This window comes from Nicotiana attenuata, unplaced genomic scaffold (genome assembly GCF_001879085.1).
Source record: "Nicotiana attenuata strain UT unplaced genomic scaffold, NIATTr2, whole genome shotgun sequence".
In the NCBI taxonomy this organism is placed as follows: domain Eukaryota; kingdom Viridiplantae; phylum Streptophyta; class Magnoliopsida; order Solanales; family Solanaceae; genus Nicotiana; species Nicotiana attenuata.
Window position 1 is genome coordinate 54584 of NW_017675268.1, and position 13677 is coordinate 68260.

Below are 13677 nucleotides of genomic sequence, written 5' to 3' on the forward strand. Positions count from 1 at the left end.
CTTTTTTACCCTTAATAATCAATTGCATTCACATTTGGTAAAAATATGATAATATCATTGATATAGATGACACATAAAATATTTAATAAGGGTAAAGTAGTAAAACATTATTCTTTCTTAAAGGGCGTGCACAAGAGAATCACGGCACATATTATGAGACGGATGGAGTACATTGGTACAATTTGTGGGGTTTTCTAAAAAAATAAAATAAAAGCAAAAGAAATAGAGCTCAATACATGTGTACAACTATTTCAAAACTCATTCTGGAAAAATTCACTTTTGGCCATTTCTTTTTATATCAGAGAGAAGGCAAAAATCACTCCTATTTTTCCATTAGTAACATGCACTAATACTTACTGGCAACTTGAGAAACAATAAGTTTTATTAGCCAATGGTGGATGTACAGTAGAAATATTTTGTGATATTTCAAATTTTTCTTGATATACCGATCTTGGAACAAGTCTCTAGTAAGTTAATATGGCCTTTATATGTTACACTACTAAGCTTAGGTAATAACTTTTGTGAATTATGTTATGATTTAACGCCTTATTCACATCCCGAAACAAGAAATAGAATAACAACAAACTCAACAGAGAAATTAATAAGAGACTGCTGTTTAAAACCACTAAGACTGTTTCGACAACTTCATCTATGACTCTATTTCCTTTATAGAAAAATAAACTTGAGAGGTTGGAATTTTATAGTATGATCCCTTGTTGAAATAAATCACCACATTCCTGCTTAAATATAGGTAGATAACCATGATTTTAATAAGTTTTGCTGAAAAACATATTTGGGCCACTAATTCCTCAAATGGCCGGGACCACTTAGGCTCTATAGTGGACATATGATGGTTGTCAAATGGTTAGACTAATCCCCCTTAAAAAAATAGCTCAGTATATATTCTAAGGAAAATTATTAAACTACGACCTAAGGAACCATAGTCAAGTTTAGTATTCTAAGGAATGTTGAGCACGTGTATTTACTTATTCATGGCGTTCTTAACATTTTATTTTGCCCTATATTAGGAATTAGTTTTGTTGATATACCAAGCTTCTATACAATAAGAACTAAAATAAACCTTATATTCCTTTTTTGTGCAGGCTTCACTTGAAAATTTGGGCATCCCTGGAACCTCAATTACTTTGATTCTACTTTCAGTTGTGTGAAATCGTACCACAAAAACTCCTCTATTGACTTGTGCAATTTTATCAATACCCAAACCTCCTCATATCCTCCAAAAGCAACCATCAATTACAGCCAGTGGGGGATTAGATCCTAAAACATAGCATATCACTATTGTTTTCCAATATACAATTTCATCTTTGATATCATCCATTGTATTTGACATTTTCTCCTGCCCTCACGATTTAGGTTTAAACCCTCCTCCTCCGGTACTGTTTCCATAATTTTACTCCATGAGCTTGTTAAGGGCTCAATTGTGCCTTACTCATCTCCCTCGTCTCAGTAATTTCCGCCTCTACTCTATCTGCCCATGATCCACCTGATTGAGCCGGTGGAATCTTCGTCGGAACCAGTGGACATCGCCGGAGCCATTGGAGTCATCACCAATACTTGGCTTAACCCTAATGGCACAATTCCTTGAATTGCATTGATGTTTAGCGTCTTCTTCGCATCAGCTGATTGTGGAATTTCATTTCTACTCGGTTGATCGCTTGACTTTCCTACCAGATGTTTACACAAATGATTCTATTAACTTGGGCTGAATGCCATTAAGAAATAAAAGGAATCAATGCAACTAATTTGGACACAGAAAAGACAACAAGTTCATGAAATAAAAGCGACCATTTTATGTCATGAGCAAATATAGTAATTATGTCCAAAATTATACTCGAAATACTAATTTGTATTTCGTGAATACCACAATTGATGTATGGCACGAAAAGTTATGTACACCAACCTCTCTTTCGATAGCCACTTTTTTTAGTATTGATTAGAGCAAATAATATTGAGTAGGGTTGGGAATTTTTAAAGAAAAATATTTCTCCTTCACAAGTAGGAAAAACCATTTTTTTCCTACTTGTCCTGGTTTGGCATAAGAGGTTAGCATGATAAAGGTATAACAACAATATTGTTACGGACAACTGAAACAATATATATTGTACTACTACTGTGGATCATCTATTCTCAAAGCACCACTACAAATTTTTAGCCATAGAAAACTTTGATGGGAATAATCTTTACATCCAGATGTTGAGGTATATATGTTGGAGTATAGAAGACATGTTGGACCAGCTTTCTAAAATGTGCCAATATGTATTATAATGACAAAATGCTTTACCTATGTTACAAGGTTATTGAGCTTTCAAAATCCTTGTTTCTGGAAGGGGATGCCAACATGTTGCCTTTTCTGTGTCCAAAGTTTCATGGTATCAGAGCGGGACTTTCCTCCCTAATACCTTATGGCCAAAACAGCCTTTCACGTACAGCGCCACTCTGCAACATCAAGAGAAGCGAAAGTCTTCTCTTGAAGCTCCGGCAGAAAAAAATGGTGTCGCAAGGAGGCAATTCCACTCACATGTCCTTCCAGCTAACTTCTCATCGATTAAACGGGAAGAACTATCTGGAATGGGCACAGTCCGTAAAGATTGCAATCTATGGCCGTGGAAAACCGGGACAGTTGACTGAAGAGACGAAAAAGCCGGAAGTCGGAGACCCAAAGATGAATGCCTTGATAGGAGAGACTAACACTAAGAAAACACATTAACTGGCTTTTGTTGAAGGCCTGGGTGTGCTACGTAAAGAGATATTGAAGGCCCGACAATGCTGGGTATTTAGTTATTTTATTTGGGCCTACTATAGGCCTATTCACTGTTATGTAATATTGCTACTTTACTCATTATTGGACCTGTAATAACCTTTGTATGAACAATTGGGGTTGTTAGTAAAAAGGGAATGGGTAGAATTTAATACCTACATGCAATGGGTAGATAACGTGCCTATAGGACTTGGTAATATGTTTGCTATATGCGTACATTGTGGTCATGTAATTATGTTCAGAATAATATCATGTGTATTTCATGGATTATGTATAAAAGTTCAACATGATATTAGGCGAATAGCCACATGTTTATGGTTTCAAACTATGACATTTCTGTTATTATGATGCACGGCACTATCTCTGTTTAAGTATATAATGAATGTTGGTTTGCTCTTATAGTAAGTCTAACGCACTGATTGCCCGTCACCTACCTCCCGATTTTGGGGGTGACAACAACTGCATATCCTCAGAGTCACTTACCCTTCAATGCTCCTTTTTTCTCTTATTTAATGTGGAAGGCAGTAAATTGCAAATGGAGACTAAGGTGCAAAGCCTTGTCGACAATGGGACAAAAACAAGGGAACTTCAACTTTCTCCTAGACAACATTATTTTCAACTTTTGTCTCAGTAGTAGTCCAAATCAAACAAGGACATTCAGCTAGTAGTGGAATATAAGGCTCTTCAGAACATCAAACATATATCATGTCAACACAGCAAAAGCAAATGTATATCGGAACTTGTGACAGCAAATTAAAAATATTCATATAGGGTTTCATTATAAGTAATATTCATATAGATTATCTTGAACACTAGCAACTACTCTTGTTAAGACAACAAGATTTCTGATAGCTTTCCGAAATGCAATACGGCATTGGCATTTAACCATATCAATTATTTAGTGAATTAGCATTATAGGTTGCCTAGATCTAACCCTTTGCTCCGCACATCTAACAGCTAAACAACTGGAAAGACTAATTCAATCCTCTAGATGGACTGAAAAAACAGTGCAACTTCTAGAGCGAAACAACATACCTGTACAAATAATGGAGAATACTCCTTCACAGATTCCAAGCACATTTCTTCAGACTTCAATATTACTTCAATTTGACAGATCCAATATCAGAATAGTCATGAGAGCTAAACATGTGAATTACTTTCCAAATACCACAACTGATGGAAACACATTACTACTAAAATTTCTAAGAATCGACATTTCTTCGGGTAAGACAAAGAACCAACAGATAAGTGACATGTTAACACACCTTTGATCAAAATTTGTTTAATTAATTTTCTTTCACACCCAACATGCCACAGGCTGGAAACTTCTTTTTGTTTTTTAGAATGGTAACATCCTCAAGCTGGTAACTAATTTTTCACTTACTTTTTAATTTTGCCGGAGGGGGGGGGGAGGGGTCTTTACCTACAAGCCATGAGGAGCAATGTATAAATAAAATACAAAATACACTAACCTCTTCATCAATGCTTGGCAAGTAATATTTCAGAAGCTTTTTCCATTTTTTAACTGCGGTAGAAACATTCTTGACCAATTCAACTGAAAAAATAACATATATATATATATATATATATATATATATATATGTATTAGACATAAAAGTAGACGAACGAAAGTGCATCTAGCTAAATTCTTTAATATCTTGCCAAATATTTAGTGTCTGAGATTAAGAGAAGATGAAAATGAATAATTGAAACTCAGTATCTAAACCATATCATATTTATAGAGCAAAATAACGAACAAATAAATGCAAATGCACATACATAGCAAACAACTGAACACCAACAAAGAGTAGAAAATTAATATCAGAAACTGGACGTGGAAGCCATGAGACCATTACCATGTTATTTACCTCAAGAAAAGTGCCACTATTTGTAATTGACTTATAGCTTTAAGGGCTAGCTTCAACACTTGACATACATATTAAATGATCTTTCAATTTAAGCAACAGATCTCCATTTGGTGTTGATATCCAAGTTGATAAAGGGAATATGAATCTACACTTTAGAAAGAAGTTTCTCTCTTTGATAAAGAAACAGGAAAATTAGCACCGCTCACCGCAAAATGCCAAAAACCCGGCACTCTATGTCAAATTGCAATAGAAAAAGCAACCTAGAGAAAATTACAATTTACAACAACCTTGTGTAGTGTGAAACACCAAATAAAAGAAAAACTTACTAGGTGAGTCATGTGGAGAATCCAATGCCAATTTCATCACTGAATAAAACAAGGCATCGGCATAGTTTGCAGATGTCATACTCTATGACAACCTGCAATGAAGTAGAGCAGGAACTCATAAACAATCTGAATTCCACTAGTCAGTGTGCACTTTCTTCTTATGACAATGTTTCTCCGTCTACCCTCAGAAATAAATAAGTCTTCGACCAAAATAAAGACTCCTGACAAATAACACATAGTGCATGATCTCATGAATTACTTCTGAATAAATTCAGAAATTTAAATGTAACAACAATCACCAAGCCTCAAGGCCACTAGTTTATTTATACAATTCAGTATTTGGTTTATGTTTTCACACTTAAACTTCACGTATCCTATTCCCTTAAATATAGGATACTTTGGCAATTATGAGAACTCAAATTGAAGGGCACCATATAGAGGTAAAGTTTAAGACTTTGAATAGAATATCCAGCAATGTTGGGTGGGATGGTACAGAAATGAAAGATTGCTCTTCCTATTATGTCCTTTAATCAAGTGCACTGGTCAACTCATATTTCAAAGCGATGTGGGTTAGTATGAAATTTATTGCCAGAGTGTCTTAGTATATAGTGACAAAAGTATATACACTATCTTATTACCTTTTTGAGGTCTCCAAAAGGGTCAATACAATTTGGAAATTGGGCATAGCATAACGGGCGACATTATACGTATATAAAAGCAGAAGTCCGGACATATCCGCGTTAATTACTGTGGCAAAAATATTTTTTTGACCATATCCATTAGCAATATTCCAATATATATGTGCTAAATCTATCAATTTAAATAGTTTGGTGATAACTTGTAGCTAAATCAACTTGGATCTAGTGTTGTAAGTGTATTAGATGTTATATTGCATTAGACAATAATTGCTCGTATCTAATATATCCGATTCTAATATCTAATTTACCAGAAAACAAATTACATCACAAAAATCAGTGGAAGAATTATCATGGATTTGATACCCAACTTACACCATTTTTTTGTCATATTTGCATGACTTTGAAGATACTAGAAAATAGGCACACAGAAGCTATAACTCAAAAGTAAAACGCTAATTAATCTTCTATGTTTTTCGTCAACTGTAATTTTTCTTGAAATTATAAATAATATACAAGTTAATTATTTAGCAACAAATTTATCAAAGTATTTTCTTATGTGTTACGCTTAAAAGGTAACACTCTTGAAAACATATCTTAAGTCTCCCACTACTAGAAATCAGTTGATTTTCGTCTGCTTTTTCTAACCGAAATCGGTCGGAAATTGATAATTCCCAACCAAATTCCGACCGATTTTAATTGGACGGGAAAAAAATAGTCGCAAACGTGTACCGACCGCAATTGGTCGGAAATTTCAAACCACTAGAAGAAAATATGAGATATCCGATCGAAACAAAGAACTAAAAGAATGAACATAATAATTGGAAATCAACAAATGACGACTAAATCACTAATTAAGAAAAAGAAGAAAAAACAGAAATTAATCTATGCAAAATATTAGGTAAGTAACGGTTACCAATTAATCTATGCAAAATATTATACTAATGAAAACAATATTGCTCAAACCAAATTGACCTTTTAAGGTGGAAGTATAACATTGGCACTTTTATTTGGAAAAAGAATAGAAAGGAACACTTATCGACTGTTTATCCGCTCATCAAAGGGAAATCATGTGAAGTTTTACAGTTATCTTCAATGTTCAGTAGGCAACTCTAAGTGGCATGACTTTTTTTTTTTTTTTTTTTTTGATAAAACTAACATTTTATTTCATCAAAAATTGTCATTACACATCCAGATTAATGCTGACCATTAATCTCCTATGTCTATTTACATGTACTTTCGACTAACACTATGTCATATATACTAACTATTCTAAGGAAGATTGTTTAAGCTCTCCAATTTCTTTTGCCATTTTGCTTTTTTCCTCCCGTGAATGTGTATGTGTATAGCCATTTCCTTGCATACTTCATCTATATTGTATCTGCCTTTGTTGAATATAATCGAATTCCTTTCGCGCCAAATGCAATAGACAACCATCGCAAATGTTGCTGTAGTTACTTCTGCTTTCCAGTTTTTGCTTCTTGACTGATTGCTGATCCACAGTATCTCATTCTGCCAGCTTCCTATTTGCCTTATGAATCCAAGCCATCTCAACATTCTGTCCCATAAGCTATTTGTTTTTGGACAACCAAAATACAAGTGATCAAAATCTTCCATGCTAGCTGAACCGAACACACGGTCTAGTGGAACTTGTATTCCAAAAGTCATGAGCCTGTCCACTGTTGCTAACCTTTAATGAATAGCCAGCCACAGGTGGAATTTGAATCTAGGATGAATGGAGACTTTTCCACATAACTTTTGGCAATGTAGGCTGCATCTTAACATAAGCTTTGTGGATTTGAAATTTGCCCTGTCTTGTTAGTGTCTCCAATGTGGCTGTAATATGCTGTCCCAGTTTCATCTGCTTCACATCCTCTCTTGCTTCAATAATTTTCCTAATCACCCAAGCTGCTGCTTTGGGTATTTCCATTTCCACAATATCCCTATTCTTTATATAATAAGTATGGGCCCATTTGATCCACATTACATCCTTTTTCATAGCCAATGCCCAAAAATGCTTCATCAGTGCTGCTTTATTCCATAGTCCCATGTTTATAATATTAAGACCTCCTGCAGCTTTAGGTTGACATAGTTTGTCCCATGCAATCAAAGATTTCCTTGAGCATTCTATTGAGCCAGTCCACAGAAAAGTTCTACAGATTGCTTCTATCATTTTCATGATCTTCTTTGGCAATAAGAAAATTTGAGCCCAATATGTTTGTATACCAAACAACACAGACTTGATCGACTGGAGTCTTCCTGAGTATGAAAGCAATCTAACTGACCAGCATCTTACTCTTTCAGTGATCCTTTCTACCAGTGGCAAACATTGATGGATGTTCAGCTTCCTTGTCGACATTGGCACTCCCAGATACTTAAAGGGTAAGGACCCTTCTGTATATCCAGTATGTTCTAGCAAGTGTTCTTTTATGTGCTGTGCCACTCCAGTAAAATATATTGAGCTTTTTTCTGCATTTGCTTGCAATCCAGAAGCAGCTGACAATTTATTGAAAGCCTCCTGAATTTTAGTAATTGAGTTAACATCACCCCTGCAAAACATTAACAAATCGTCAGCAAAACATATATGAGTTGCTCCCAGCTTCTTGCACTTTGGATGGAACTTGAATTCCTTTTGAGTTTACAGTTGTTTCATCTCCCTTTGTAGATATTCCATGGCAATCACAAAAAGGTAAGGGGACATTGGATCTCCTTGTCTTATTCCTCTCTTAGCTGGGAAAGGTTTGGTCAATCCTCCATTTAGTACCAAGGAATAGGACAATGTTGTCACACATTCCATTATCCATAGAATGAATTTATGGGGGAAGCCAAGGTCAGCAAGCATGTATTTGAGGAACTGCCAGTCTAAGGAATCATAGGCTTTCCTTAGGTCAACTTTGAGCACACATCTAGGAGACAAACCTTTCCTATTATAGCCATTGAAGAGTTCATGACTAAATAGGATATTATCAATAATACTTCTCCCTTCAATAAAAGCAGACTGTGCTTTCCCTATTATGGATTCAATCACCCTTTTAATTCTTTTAGTCAGAATCTTTGCTACAATTTTGTATACAGTAGTGCAGCAAGCAATGGGTCCGTAGTCTTTCACTGTTGTAGGAGCTGGCACTTTTGGGATCAAGGTTATAGCAGTACAGTTCCATGCTGGTTTCATCTTGCCTGTTTGGAAGAAGAATTTCACAGCATCATATATATCCTGTCTGATTTCCTGCCAATGTTTTGTAAAAGAATTCAATTGGGAAGCCATCAACTCCAGGGGCTTTATCATTTGGTATGTCTTTGACTGCTTCATCAATTTCTGCATATGTGATTTCCTGAATTAGATCCTGATATTGTTGCAATGAGAGGCAGTTTCCATCTTTGATGACTTTAGTATTTGGGCATGGCTTTAGACCAGTCTCTTTGCCCATAAGTTGTTTGAATAAGCATATGAATTCCTCCTCTACAGCTTTAGGGTCAGTGATTTTAGCTCCCATTTCATTGTATACAGAGGTAATGGTATTCTTGCTGGCTATGATCTTCAGTTGTGCATAGAAGTATTTGGAATTTGAGTCCCCATAGTCAATCCAATTTACTCTAGCCTTCTGTCGTAGGATTCTTTCCTCTATAGTACTTCACTTTTCTAGATCCTGGAGAGTTTGCTTTTCCTAATCTATCCAAACCTGATTAAAGGGATCCAATATCAGGTTTGCCTGTGTACATTCCAGCTTCTGTCTGATTTGGGTCAATCTCTGAGTATATCTTGCCATCTCCTTGTTCAAGCTTCTAGTCTCTCCTTTCAGTTTTTGTAACTTCAGCCATATACCAGCCATAGGATCATTCCCCATCTTCTGCTTCCAAATCCTTTCTACAGCAGGTTTAAAATCCTTATGCTCCATAGTTACCATATACAGTTTGAATGGTTTAGGGTGCAAACTCCTTCTTTCCCATATTTGGATCACTAAAGGTGAGTGATCAGATTCCCCAGGCTCCAAACAATCAACTTCCACATGCCCATACACTTTAGTCCATTCAAAATTCCCAAATGCCCAATCCATCTTACTATACACTCTATCATCTGCACTTTGCTTGTTACACCAAGTAAAGAAACAACCCTTTGTTCTCAGTGGGGTCATTTGCATATTGTCCATACACTCCTTAAATTCATGTACTTCATTCATAGTGACTGGTTGCCCTAACCTATCATCAGTGGTTAGGACATTGTTGAAGTCACCACTTATGAGCCAAGGCATTTGTACTTGTCCCCCTAACTGCTATACATCATTCCATAGTCTATCCCTCTCATGCTGTTTGTTCCTGGCATACACAGTAAGCAAAATCCTATATCCGGCCACAGTGTCCATCACTAGGCAGTGGATGAATTGTTCATGAACTTGGATTATGTTTACTGTTAAATTTGTTCTCCAAACTAGCCATATTCTTCCATTCTCAGCTTCAGTGTAGTTATAGCAGTAACCCCAGTCCTTTGCTACCTTATACAGAATATTTTTTGCTTTTTTTTCTTTTACTCTAGTTTCTAGACATCCAAGGATATAATCTTATTCTTTTGCAGAAAGATTCTCAGTTCCTTATGCTTATGGGGCTTGTTCAGCCTCCTTATGTTCCAAGTACAGATTATCATGGTGGTTTATGTATAGGATCAGAGTTGCTCACCCCTCCTTGTACACTACATTCTTCCAAAATTGTAAATCTGTTGGAAGTACTAGCTTCATCATTTCTCGCCTGTTTTTCTACTATAGTCTGCCTTTCAGTTTTGTCCTTTTTTTGTATCATCATACTTTTTTGTGGCTCATCTTCTGAACTCTGCCTATCTTTGGTAGCTGGAGGATATGTTTTATTTTCCTCTCCTTGTCGCTCCTCCTGTCCCTGCTGTGGTTTAGGCTTCCATTCCTGAATGGCTTTCCTTCCCCTGCCCCTATTTCTTCTTTTTGGAACCTTGAACTCTGCATCCTCCTTCTGTTTAGTTGAGTTCCAGCATTCAAAATTGTCATGACCAAAGTGTAAGCAATCATTGCAGAACTTTGGCCTCCATTCATACACTATCTCCTGTTGTCTGGTTTCAGTTGGGGGTAACTATCTCAATCTCCTCCACTAATGGTTTTGTAATATCAACTTTCACCAGCACCCGAGCATAGGAGATTTTGTTCAATTCAGCTGTGAACTTATCTGTATATAATGGTAATCCAACTGCACTTGCCACCTTGCTTAGTGCATCAGCAGTCCAGTATCCAGCTGATAAACTAGGTAAGTGAATCAACAAGGGGATAGTAGTAATGCATTTGGGATCAAAGTGAAAATCTCTCTCCCAGTTCTGTAAGATAAACGGTTTATTATGGTATGAATAGGGACCAGCTTGCATAACTGCATCTCTATCCTCCATCATTGTGAATCGAAACACATAATATCCATCTTGATGATACAAGATCTGAGGTTTAGTAACGAAATCCCAGACTGATTCAACATAAACTCTNTCTCATATGGAGTGTCCCCAAGTACATATCCAATTAAAGCAGTTTCCCAATGTTCCTGTAGCTCATTTACATCGTTTTTCAATTTGAATGACAATCTTACCATCTCTATGGCTTGGCTGAATGTACTCCAGCTTCATTCCCATCTGAGAGTTCCGATTTTGCTTCCTCAGCTCTTTTGCCATCTCTGTATTATCTGTTAGATCTAGATCTGGGGATGGCTATGAAGATCCCGCCTCAGAGAATTGAAGTCGCTTTGGACTGGTTGGCAGTTGTTCCTTAGATTTCTGAGCTTCCTTTGCAGTCACAGCAATTTTACTGTTCCATTGCATACTATTTCCTTCTTCGTCCTCACTTAGCTCCTTTTCTTCTAGAATTGGTTGGAATTTAGGTGGTAGAAAGCTTCCAAACGTTAATGGAGTGAAATTTTGCATTGTTGAGTTCACCGGAGTTGTGCCCTCAGTCGCCGGCGTTACTGCTTTGCGTCTCCTTGCCATCGTTGGTGCACGTTAGCCTCCCTTGGCTAATCATGCCCTAGACTTACAATCATTACTTACCTCAAACAGGTCAAATCCCTACTCCGTGATGCTCTTTGAAACTACACCTAGACCATTTTTTTTTAAAAGAAATCATGGATTACTTCTCTCCCAATCCCCATCCCACCCACTGAAATGGAAAGGAAAATCAACGTAGGAAAAGAAAAGATGGATTCCAATAAGGAACTCAATCAAAAGAGGAACATGGAGATCAACAAAACTAATCAATTGACGGATAAATTGAATTAGCCTATGCATATGACTAATGGGAATATTCTTATTCACTCACACACCACATACATAATCTTGGTCACAGGAATGTGGAAAAAAAAGGTGGAATTACATAGTGGATTATCAATATTGTTATCATAGTTCATAACGGACTGTAAATCTTAGAATATGATGTATAATCAAATTTAAAATATGGCCTCAATTCACCCAGAATATTACATAAAATAAGTGAATACACAGAAAGAAATGTCACAATATGTAAGCGCAATTGTAACTTTGCAATTTCGCATACTGTCCCTTAGTAACATGGCTGAAGCATAAGAAAGTATATGCATAAACATTACATGACTATGTTTCTTTGATGGTTGTCCAATATGTTAATTTTACCAAGTAAAACAGAAGCAAAACAAAATATCAAGAAATTGAGCAAGAAAAACAAAATACCAACCTGTTCATCAGCAGCAAACTAGCTAGTTCTTCGTTAGATTTTGCATTTTTGAGCTATTAAATGGGACAAGTCTTCATTATCAGAGAACTAAAAATGAATTTAAAAAAACAAGGATCAAAACTTGAATAAGGGCCTAAATAATCAATCCACATTAAGCTATCGAAACAAGGATGCTTCTTCTAAGTTTACAACAAAGACTATGCAAAAGATATCATGACGTTGCTACCTCAAAAATTTGAAGAATATTTCTATTCTTTACATGTACAAAATTTGAATCACAATCTTAACTGCTGTATCAAAATATTAGTCTGTGTCTCTCTGAGTAAGAAGGACCTTGTGCTTGAGCTAATAAATTCTAAATACCAAACAGCTCCAAACATGACATTGGATTTCAAATACATATCAATTTCAGAAGATTACAGTGACCACTTCAAACATTGTACCATTTTTACCATTATTTATGCAAAGTGCCTGACATTTTACCATTTCATATTCCATCAACAACTGATACTGGAATTTAACCAACAGCAAATCATCAAAACAATTGCACATAGAATATCACAATAAAATTCACACCAAACAAAGCCGACAAAGACTATACCATTTGTATTAAATCTGAACTTTGAGTTCTACAAGAAGAAAATCGCTAAGCAAATAAACATACCGGGAGATCACTGATTGCTTAAATGCCAAATAAAGGCTAAGAGAACGAAGATGAAGCTCAGCAGATCAGCAGTACGGCAGCAAACATATCTAATCTTCGGTCGAAAACCAAATTGAAACCCAGAAAATGGTGATGAAAAGCTCCTCGAATCCAAGCATCAACCCTATGTTTTCTTAACCGCTGCTAGGTTTTTCAGGGATGGGTTCTGTCTCTTTCAACGGAAAACGAAGGTGTCTCATTTACCTAATGAGAGGAGTGAGAGACGGCTAGTTCGAGTTTTCAAAAATGGAGGGGGGTCCGATCTTTTTGGTGTGAGGGATTTGATTTTCGTCCATCTCTAATGTCTGCGGTTCCATAATGGGAAGGGAATCTGATCTGGTTGATGAGGGAAGGTCTTCTTCTATTTTAGAATGGAGAAATTTTATTTTGAGTGAGCCTCTAGTTATTAGACAAGTGGAAAAATAGGTCTCACATGGCAGGCTCCCTCTTTTACTTCTCTAGCACTAACGTGTTTCCCATTTCTCATCTTTTTATCCATCTCACTGAATTGACGAAATGACAAACCAGTGAACTTTTAGTTCTCTCTTTCTAACTTCTTGACTTATCTTTTCCTCTATATATCTTCTCAAAAGAATTCAAAAAGGAACTGAACAAGTGGATTTTTAAGGCCGTTTCTTCATGTATGCCTGTGTAATTCAAGATTA

The 13677-nt window shown here is 36.2% G+C and overlaps 1 long non-coding RNA gene across 1 annotated transcript; it reads right to left on the reverse strand.

The window, feature by feature from the left end:
• Positions 1 to 1007: 1007 nt before the first annotated feature.
• On the reverse strand, positions 1008 to 13342 carry LOC109219882. Its single transcript, XR_002067002.1, has 6 exons — positions 12974 to 13342; positions 12310 to 12396; positions 4974 to 5065; positions 4252 to 4334; positions 3815 to 3879; positions 1008 to 1685 (listed from the first exon to the last, which is right to left on the reverse strand). It is a non-coding gene; the product is annotated as an uncharacterized LOC109219882 (long non-coding RNA).
• Positions 13343 to 13677: the final 335 nt, after the last annotated feature.